The 10,727-nt window shown below is 41.0% G+C and overlaps 1 long non-coding RNA gene across 1 annotated transcript; it reads right to left on the bottom strand.

Annotated features, from left to right (window-relative positions):
* Positions 1-834: 834 nt before the first annotated feature.
* LOC105531257 lies at positions 835-6,464 on the bottom strand. The gene is made up of 4 exons (XR_001004770.1): positions 6,434-6,464; positions 4,792-4,915; positions 4,387-4,455; positions 835-2,315 (listed from the first exon to the last, which is right to left on the bottom strand). It is a non-coding gene; the product is annotated as an uncharacterized LOC105531257 (long non-coding RNA).
* Between the last annotated feature and the right edge of the window lie 4,263 nt (positions 6,465-10,727).

Genomic DNA, 10,727 nt, shown 5'->3' with positions numbered 1-10,727 from the left:
TTTTTTTTGCCATTTGTTCTGTTTTACCTGCTCTCTGTCTACAGCTGTTTTATTTTGCAGAATCAACCGTGTCATATGGTAGAAAAGCTTTCTCAGGCATGTGGATTTGCATGGCCTTGGAAACATTCAGTAATGGGGAAGTGTTGAACAACAAATAAAAAATACTAGAGGGGGATGGTACTGTGTGGGTGGAGAAGGAGAGAGAACGGTGTGTGTGTGCGTGCACTGCAAGGGTGGGGTAGGGAGGAAAAGGATATAATAGGTCTCACTGGAATGTGGAAATGTGTGTATGTAAAGAGACCTGTTAACTCATGTCTAAAATAGCATAACACCCCAGCATGGTTGGGCAAGTACAGTAGCAAAATGGAAAAAAAAAATCTAGGGAATGTCAAAGAATATTTTGGAGTAATATAAGCCCACTTCATGGTTTCTTTTCTCTTCTTTGCTGTTGGTGGTTGGATGTAGTTTTCTGCTGTTCAGAGTTTGCTCCGTTCCCTATCCTGTTTTGCAAGGATGAGGTGGAAGGCATTACAAAGGGAGAAATTTCTACTGTTTGTGGCCAAACAATATTCAGGATGTCATTATTCCAGTTTCACTTAAATCATCTCTCCAAAGTGTTATTATATAATTTCTCTGCACAAATCCGATGTAACACCCTGACCTTCCTGACTCTGCTCTTTCTTTTTTTTTTAACCTTGTCTTTGTGCAGATTACACATTAATGCTGAAGAATTTTTTTACCATTAAAAATAAAACTGCTTGAAATTTCACTTGTCAACTTTTCTCTTCATTTTAATCACCTTCTCCCCATTTCAATTCTTTGGAGTCAGGAATTCCATATGTATTTTATATTGTTACTGTTAGTTTTCTCTTATTTATTACATTGTTTTCCACAATTATGCATCCTTTTTCCAGGCTTTAGAGTACAAAGACATTTCAAAATAATGCAAATAACAAAATTTTAACCCATCAAATGGCAGTAAAAACACTTCAAAGAATTTCCCTTGGAGAAGTTTTTTGAAAACATAATCTTTCACCAGAAAACTCAGCAAGTGTATGTTAGGCCTGCTTTAACATCATTTTCTGTGATATCTTTTCTTCATTATGGTAAGAAAAATAACATATAGTAACTAAAACAAGGAAGACTGTTAGATGTATTGCAATTGTGATAAAACTCCAATGTTCAAATGCAGATTTCGTTTCATTTCTCTGTTTCTCTGTAGGGTTTACATTTCCCATCTGCCTGTGCAGTTCTGTGGCTTAGACATCTCTGGAAAGTTTGTATTTGTTCAGAAGAAAGTGGCTTTTATGGAGATGTCACTGGGAAATGTTACTTTTGATTGCTTGGACTACTTAGGATTTTATGTGTGTAAAGTGCCATATAATCCCATCAGTGATTATTCCTCATAAACAATTTCATGACTTAGTTTATTATCACTACATCCATTTTATAGATGGTAATACTGAGGAATGGGTTACCAGAGAGTTGAAATTAGCACCTACAATCACAAGAGTGTCCCAGACAGTTGTTTAGTTTAAACTATAGACTGCAAAAGTGTTTCTTTGTGCCAAACATCTGATAAAAAGTGAAATCTCCGGGGTCTCAGCATCTCTGGGGTTGTCTGGGTATGTAAAGGAAAAATGAGATCTGAGTCAGTTACATAATGTCACTGAGAGAAAAAAAATCTCTTGAAGGGGGAAAAATGTGGGTCCCATTGGTTCAATGGTCCTCCCTGGCAAACAAAATCTGCCGGATCATTGCTCAACTTGAATTTGTTTTCGTAAACATGGCTATCTATTACAGTGCCATAAACAGCTGCCTTCCACATTCTTTTAATTTTACTTTAAATCCTGAAAATGTGTCAATCAAATTTTAATGGTCACCTTAAGATTATACTGCTGTGACCTCAGAGAACCAGACAGTTCTGTAGAGACCAGTTCTGTAGAAAGAACTGGGTAGAGGTATCTTGACAATCCTGCCCCACTTGTCTACAGCCATTAGTATTGGCTTTAGAGAGTGTATTCTAAAGTGAATGAGCTGGTAGGATCAGTGTGCATTGCTGTTCTCAGGGGAGTTTTTCATAGCCCTTCATCAAATGGTGCAGTACCAGAGGTTCTCAATGACAGCCGGACTCTTAACTTCAATAAGGACATAAGCAGCATGGGGCAGAGGACATAGAGAGGCAAAGGAGGGTTATGTCTTACTGCAGTGCTCTCGCTGCTCCCTAACAGGATGTAGGATCCTCAGTTCTTCCTCCCTGTCGACTTCTGGATTTTGGTCGTGTAAGACCCATTGCGGACTTCTGACCGCCAGAACTGTAAGATAATGAAGTCACCAAGTGTGTAGGAACTTGTAACAGCAGTAATAGGAAACTAACCCAGCCATGTTTTGCCTTCATGGGCTCTTTCCCCCAGTGAAAGAGTAAAAAATTGTATTTTATGATCATGTTGGTATAAAGATGAATATGGTATATATTAAAAAAGCTTTCTAGGCCGGGCGTGGTGGCTCACGCCTGTAATCTCAGCACTAGGAGGCTGAGGCAGGTGGATCACGAGGTCAGGAGTTCAAGATCAGCCTGGCCAAGGTGGTGAAACCCCATCTCTACTAAAAATACAAAAAAATTAGCCGGATGTAGTGGCTGGTGCCTGTAATCCCAGCTACTAGGGAGGCTAAGGCAGAGAACTGTTTGAACCTGCAAGGCGGAGCTTACAGCGAGCCGAGATTGCGCCACTGTACTCCAGCCTGGGTGACAGAGCAACACTCCGTCTAGAAACAAACAAATAAATAAATAAATAAATCTTTCTTTGACCTAGAAGTTCCTTTTTTTCTTCAGATTTTAAAAGTAATTAAAACATTTTCATGGGCACCTAAAAGTATCATGGCCTCTGAGCACAACGTCAGGTGAGCCTCACGGATAGGTCTGCCCTGGGTAGGAGTCGCTCTGTCCAAATCTCCCCCACCGTTCACCGCTCTGGATCTAGCATAGCTGGGTGCATGCCGGCTGAGGGATTTCAGAGATACTGGCCTCTCATTCTGTTGTGTAGTTTCCTGATTTTTGAATGGGAGGGCACTATACATGGGTGGAGATATATATTTTGAGAAGGAAGAAGTTATTCAGAGTGTATCTTCAGTTGCATGACATCAGGATTGCCCCGTTACTACACACACAGTAAACAGACAATACATTCTAATTGAGTGAAGAATTGTTACAAGATTTTTGTCTTTTAGTTCTGTTTCTTGGAAGATTTTGCAGTCAATATACCTTTGTTTACCTATCTTCAAATAAAAGATAGAATAGATTTTTTATTTGTTTATGTGTTTGTTTGAAAAGGAGCCTCACTCTGTTACCCAGGATGGAGTGCAGTGGCCTGATCTTGGCTCACTGCAATCTCTGCCTCCCAGGTTCTGCGACCTTGGCTCACTGCATCCTCTGTCTTTCAGGTTCAAGCAATTCTCCTGCCTCAGCCTCCCAAGTAGGAGTGGCAGGCACGTGCCACCATGACTAGCTATTTAATTTTTTTTTTTTGTAGAGATGGGATCTCCCTGTGTTGTCCAGGCTGGTCTCAAACTCCTGGGTTCAAGCAATCCTCCCATCTCAACCTCCAAAGGTGCTGGGATTACAGGTGTGAGCCACTGCACCCAGCCCTTAGAATAGAATTTTACTGGTTAAAATTTGGAGAGAGGCCAGGCGCAGTGGCTCACGCCAGTAATCTCAGCACTTTTGGGAGGCCGAGGCGGGTGAATCATGAGGTCAGGAGATCGAGACCATCCTGGCTAACATGGTGAAATCTCATCTCTACTAAAAATATAAAAAATTAGCCAGGCGTGGTGGTGGGCGCCTGTAGTCCCAGCTACTTGGGAGGCTGAGGCAGGAGAATGGCGTGAACCCGGGAGGCGGAACTTGCAGTGAGTCGAGATCTCGCCACTGCACTCCAGCCTGGGTGACACAACAAGACTCCGCCTTAAAAAAAAAATTTGGAGACAGATGTGATAACAATGTCAATAATCCTTATGTTCAAATAGCATCCATAGTTGACAAAACACTTTCATGTGCATTATCTCTTTTGATAATCTGTAAAGTCACACAAGATATTAGGAGGAAAAATGCTTCATATTTATATAAAAATATTAATGGCAATGGTGGTTTCAATTTTAGATAAGTCATTTATAATTCTATGAAGAAAAATGCTATGAAAGACAATTATATATCTGACTTTTGTTACTCTATAATTTGGCCTGTGCTCTCATATGTAAGCAAAAATGCAAAACAACATTTGTACTTCTTAGTCACATATATGCTTTCCACACTTTCCCTCTGTGAAAAATGCTACATTTCAAGCTCATGACTACAAGCGTTAATGCTGTGAATTGGAAATTACAACATACCCCGTTGCATACTCCATTAACTGTTTCCACTTCTCCAACAATTAGACGCCAGAAAGGTTTGATTTTTAGCTAAAAAGCAAAGCTAGATTGAGGGAAGTTCAGAGACGTGATGAAGGAACCGGTGACCAGAGTGCCTTGCTGCTTATGGAGCCCACAAGAATAAAGATAGCCGCTTTTCGAAATTACGATTCTAATTCAGGATTTGTGGCGTTTACTCTAATTTGGTGCTGTTCTGGAAAAGGCTATGTCGAAAAGGATTTGTTTCTAGAGATTTTCAGGAAAGTAGCCAATTCAAACTGCTCAACCCTATGAGATCATTCCTGGCTGGTAGCAAGAACTTTCTGTCATGTGGGTCTTGCTTGAGAGTGAAGAGTACCCGCATACCCACTGCTTCTGAATTCATACCTGTTGGGGCTTATACGCACACGCACACACCAGCATCTGGGTCTTCATACCCGCTCTTCACACTGATCGTGTGAACTGATTCACAAGCCTTCAAGTGTCCTAGTTAGACTAATTTAGTCCAGCTCTGAAAGAATAGATAGGTAAGATAGGCTGTCACATTCCATCAAGTTAATTTCTAATTTCACAATTGAGGTTTTAATAGGACGTCTGGCCTATTAAGGTCTTTTACTCTGTTCAAGAGCAACCAAACACTGCTGCTAATTCTATCATTAAGAAGTGCAAGCTGCTGTTGAGCGACCCTCCCCTCCGCTGCCCTTCCCTCTTACGGCCTTCCTAGCCTGCCTATATGGTTAGGTGCCTTTTAAAAAGTTGCACTCATTCTAGTTACACCCTGCCACACCTCCAAGCCTGAGGATGCTTTCGTCTGAGTTCCCAGCAGTCTTAAAGCTTTGCCAACAGCAGACGGAGGTATCACGCTGAGCCCTGTGGAGAGAAAGCCTTGCACTGTGCGAGTGACCCATTTGGCACCAGAGAGGGGGAGGGGAAGAGTAATCCTGATAGGCTCCAGGGACTCCTCATCCATCTACTTCCCCTGGGATCCTCTCCTGGAGGGCTCTTGCAAACACAGTTGCCCCGCCATGGTGGAGGATCATCAATAGAAACCCACGAAACAAGGCCATGCCCCGTGGCACTCTGAGTCAGTTCCGTAGCGTGATTTACCAGCTCTCTGAAAAAAGAAATCTGCTAGGACCTGGGCTGGGACCATAAGATGTAAAGGTGTCAAGTTGAAAAACCTAGGGTGGGCCCAAACCTCCACCTCCCCAACCCCCTTCCCACTCCTGGGAAAATCATTCCCTTGTAAACATTTCTTTTTGCATTTAGTATATCTGTGCAAGAAAAACTACTTTATTACTCAACATAAATAACATTCACTTTGAACCTTAATTCTGAAAACCACGGAATTTTTAAAATGCTGTAAATAGCTGACATGGGTGTTCTTCCCTTGCTTTCAAAGGAATTGTTTTTGTAATTACCGAGCAGGGTGAAACTGAATTTTCCCTGCAGTAAACAGGAGAGTGTGTAATGAGATATCTCAACTAAAAACATGAATCGTATTCAAACTAATTAATAATAGAAAACTTTCAGGTCATTCTTAATACTTAAAAAAAAAAACAACAACTTTTATTTTTTGAAGTTGTTAGGTCTCCATTCTAGTTCTGAGTACAAATAAATGCCTGACACATGGTCTAAGCCAAATTCCAAAATGTAGCAAAAACAGTGCCTGCATATTTGGCAGGAATTTAAACCAGTTCAGGTCAGTGTCTGTTTCTGTCCAAAGAAGAGTTTCTGCATTTACACTGAGCTAGGAAAAATAACACAGGAAAACATGGGGAACAACACGGAATATTGTAAGCTCCAGTGCCCGGCTGGCCAAAGAATAATGTTTGGGGCAACTCTGAAATTACCGCCCAGGCTGCAGTTTGGGTTTGCATAGCGTTTTGGAGGACGGTGAGCAAGAGAGAAAGTACCGATTGCATTGTTGTGAGGAAACTGCCTTCCCCCTTCTAAGGCTCTCACCTTGCAAATCACCCCCTTTTAGCAAAAGCACATCTTACTTCTTAACTCTTCCCCTGCTACTAACCTTTTCAATCATCCCCCTTCATCATTGCAGAACGGCCTTTGGAACAAAGCAGCATTTTAAAGCCTTTCCCACTAAGTTTGCCCCTCCCCCCTTTTAAAGAGGCAGTGTGGGGGTAATTTTCTTTCTTCCTTTCTTTTTTTTTTTTTTTTTGTTTTTTAAATTTGTTTTTCTGCAGTCTACTCTTGTGAGGCTGTCATTGTTTGGGGGTTGATGGATATTTCTTCAGAGATACCATCATATCGCTTGTTATTGTAACACTTATTGGTGATAAAGTTCAGACTAAAAATTAAGCAGCTGCAATGTAGCAGCACAAATTAGTTTAATGTAAGCAGTCAGGAGCAGCTGGCTGGCTCAGGACTTGAATTTAGCTGTTGGGGGAAGGGTTCTGTGACGCTGACAGTGTTTTTTTCCTCTACATAAACATTTTTGGCTGTTGCAGCTTTTGTGCTGATCATGTGACAGTGTCCCTAGGCAGATAATTTATTTCTGTGGCTTTCATGAGCAATCATTAACCTTCAGACACCGAGTTTGCTTTTTGCTTTGTGGCATTTGTTATTATTATTATTTTATTATTATTATTATTTTTCGTATACTAACTAGTTTAATTCAGAAAGTGTCAGGAGAAAATTACAACCAATTTACAATAGACTGTAATGTATAATACTTATGTTTGTATTAAAGCAGACCTTGCTTATAAGACCATTCTCATAGCTTTGTGGGTGTTTGTGGATCAGGATAATTATTTTCAGTGTGTCTGTTGTTGGGATGCTCCTTTAGTATCCTCTTCTGATTGCCAGGCCTCTGCAAGCTGGCCTTGGAGAAACTCAATTTGGAGATCAACCTTTGGCAGTCTTCATCTACTCGCTAGGAGGCTGGAACCCCAAAGGGGTTAGAAATTGGGCTTCTGGAGACAGGCACTACTTGGGTCCCTTCTTCCTTCGACAACTGACACACCAGCCTTCAGTAAACAGTGTGGCCATTTGTAATGAATACTGGAGCTGGAATATATTGGGGTTGAAAAACAAAGGAAATCAGAAACAGTGTCCTGCATAAATCAGAAGGGGGTGGGGGACAGAAAAGTATCATTTCTGACGTCTACTAATCACGCTGACCCTGTTTTCTGAATTTATCTGTTTTGTCCTTCTCAGATCTGTTTGTGTTGCTCAGCCATTTCTGCCAACCAGTAATTCAGGAGTGAAATGCACAGGGTCACTCTTTGGTGTCTATCATACATGATATCTTCAGACACTTTCAGAATGCCGATTATCTCGTGGGTATTGTGTGGGCCCTGTTAGATATTCATTTATTCATTCTCTCATGGTGCAGGGTTGGTAGGGGGAGCACTCGGGACTACTTGCACAGAGGGATTTGATAAAGTGTATTTATAAGCCCCAGTGTACTGTGTTTGGTGAAAAATAACAGAAAGACATAACTCCTTTTCTATTTTCTTCATTTAGAATATTCCAATGATAAGAGTTATTTCATAATTAATACATAGACTGCAGCATGAAAATTCCGTGTTTCCAAATGTTTGATTCAAAAGCTAAAAAAAGTAGGAGAAATTGATCATTGTCATTCTTTAAACATTTTAAAGCACCCTCAACAGACTAGGTACTACGTACGCTGAAAGGGAAGAAGAGCTTGACCACTGAATGATAGAAACAGAAACGAGGATGCCTAAGTAGCCAGGTGATCTCTGACGAGTGAATGGGTCCCCTAGATGTAATGAATGTGATAGGGCACAGAATGTTCTATGAATTGCATTGTTGCTGGGGTGGGGGCAGGAGAATGAGTAGGATATGGGAACTTCTTTGTCCTCACCCAAAAGAGACAGATTTCTTTTCCAAACATAGGGCGCTAGTGTTTGGGAATTTTCTGTACTTCTTCTTCCTGATGTTATTTTCTTGCTCACTGGATTCCAGCTCACACAACTGTCAACACTGCATTATGACTTTCGTGGCTGGTGGTAAGTGGTTCACTTACTTTGCTTTTGCCTTTGTGGGCCTCTTCCTCCATAAAAATATTGATAATCATATTTTACAACTGTACTGGTATAAGATCACATAATCCAGGCTGGATTCACTTTTACATATTCATTATTATTATATGGTTCTTCTTCTTATGATTTTAAATAAAATGAAAATCTTGTACACCCCTAAAATTATTGTGGGCCCTGGGTACTGTGCTTCCTGTGCCTAAGGGAGAATTCAGCCCTAAGGGTGGGCAAAAACACACAACTGACCTTTGCTCAAGTTGAAGATACCCTGGGGGAACAAACCAAATAGGGGAGAGAAGTCACAGTCCCTTTTCCTCAGGTTAAAGCATTCACAGTTCATTCCAGACACTCCCAGATTCTACTTTCTATGGGGGGCCCTTCTTGGGGAGCTCACCCTTATCTGGCCCTCTTCCCCCAGTGGTGGAGGCCACTCTTAAGGGGCCCAGAAAATACAGCAGTCAGAGGTTTGGGGTTAATGGGAGGGTAGCTGGGAAGGCACTTTGGAGAAAGAAAAGTTTAGACCTTAAAGGAAGGATAAATTGTAGATAATGGAAAAAAGGGGGAGGGAGTTTCCATGTCAAAGCAAAGGTTGGACAGAAGGCCAAATATTTTTCTGGTTTCAACCATAAGCTTTAAAATAGTCAACACCTGGCAGTTATAGAATAGCCCAGAAACCACTGTCCTCTTCGCTGAGTGGATAGTTACTAAATTATAATGACTTTAAGCAGGTGGAATGCTGGGGCCAAGGATGAGGTTCACCTAAGACACAGGAGAAAAAGTCAAAGTGATGTCTGTGGCAATTAGGCCATTCATTTGTTCACACATTTGATTTTTCACCATCCCTTATTGAATACCATTTTTCAAACAGTATAGGAAACTTCTCATGAGATCGAGCTTGAAAGGCCAGCCCTTGTTCTCAAGAAGCTCAGTCTAGTAGGGCAAAGGAGTAGGAAAATGTAAATAGTTACTCTTAAATATGACCAAGGCAATTAGAAAATTATGCACTGGGGCAGAAGTAGCACTGAGCAAGGAGCTCCTGCCTCTTTCTTGGGATCAGAGAAAGTTTCACTTTGGAGGTGTGGGTTGAATTGTGTTTAGATAGATGAATAGGTTTTCCCCAACTTAAAAAGGTAAGAAAAGACATCCTAGGTAGGGAGATAAACATATGCAAAGAAGAGGTGAGAAGGCTGACAAATGCAGAGAACTCCAACAGTTTGTTATCACTGGACTTTTAAATTTTCCCCTGGGGAATTTGGAGTCGAGGTGTGGTCTCAGGCATGGTGAGATTGCAGAGGTAAGGTTTTAAGCAGAGAAAGTCAGTCAGTTCACAGGGGCGGAGGATGAACTGCAAGGTAAAATATGGAAGTAGGAAGACATGTTAGGAGCCCATTGTGATTAATTTCCATGCTAGATAATGAGGACCTTATTCAAGGTAGTGGGGATGAGGACAGAACGTGTTTATTTAGGCTGAGGACCGATTGGTTGTGTTTAGAAGGAGAAGGTTAAGATAACTCTCAGGTTTCTGGGACATTATGTAGCTTATGGATACTAATGGAAAATTAAGATGGGGTAAAGAGATGGTTACAGTTTGATTCTCATTATTTACTGTAGTTACTTCTATAAAGTTACTGAATTAAGAAACAGTAAACTACTGTTCCTAGGGGAAATACAGAGTGAGTTTCCTTTGAGCCTCTGGTCACAACATTTTCATCAACCGATGATACATAACCTTATTTTATGTGTTTCTGTTTAAAGACACCTTATTTAATATGTATTGTTGATTCATTAACATCAAAGTCACAGCTAAAAACACTGTAACTCATACCTACATGAAGCTAACCCAACACATGCATTTGCTCTACAAGGCACATCACACTCTTCATATGCTTAGGAATACTAGAGAATATTTCAGCACTATGCTTGGGTATAGTATTTAATTTAATTTAATTAATGTATTTAATTAATTTATTATTTTTTTTGAGATAGAGTCTCTCTCTGTTGAACAGGCTGGAGTGCAGTGGCACAATCTCAGCTTACTGCAACCTCCGCCTCTCGGGTTCAAGTGACTCTCCTGCCTCAGCCTCCCGCATAGCTGGGATTACAGGCGTGCACCACCACACCCATTCATTTTTGGTATTTTTAGTAGAGACAGGGTTTCACTGTATTGGCCAGGCTGGTTTTGAACTCCTGACCTCAAGTGATCAACCCGCCTCGGCCTCCCAAAGTGCTATGCTAGGATTACAGGTGTGAGCCACTATCATGCCTCGCCAAGGGGGTAACATTTTTTTTTTTTTTTTT

The sequence above is a fragment of the Mandrillus leucophaeus genome, unplaced genomic scaffold (assembly GCF_000951045.1).
Source record: "Mandrillus leucophaeus isolate KB7577 unplaced genomic scaffold, Mleu.le_1.0 Scaffold876, whole genome shotgun sequence".
Classification (NCBI taxonomy): domain Eukaryota; kingdom Metazoa; phylum Chordata; class Mammalia; order Primates; family Cercopithecidae; genus Mandrillus; species Mandrillus leucophaeus.
Note: the sequence above shows the minus strand (reverse complement) of the source record. Positions and strands in the feature narration are given on the sequence as shown.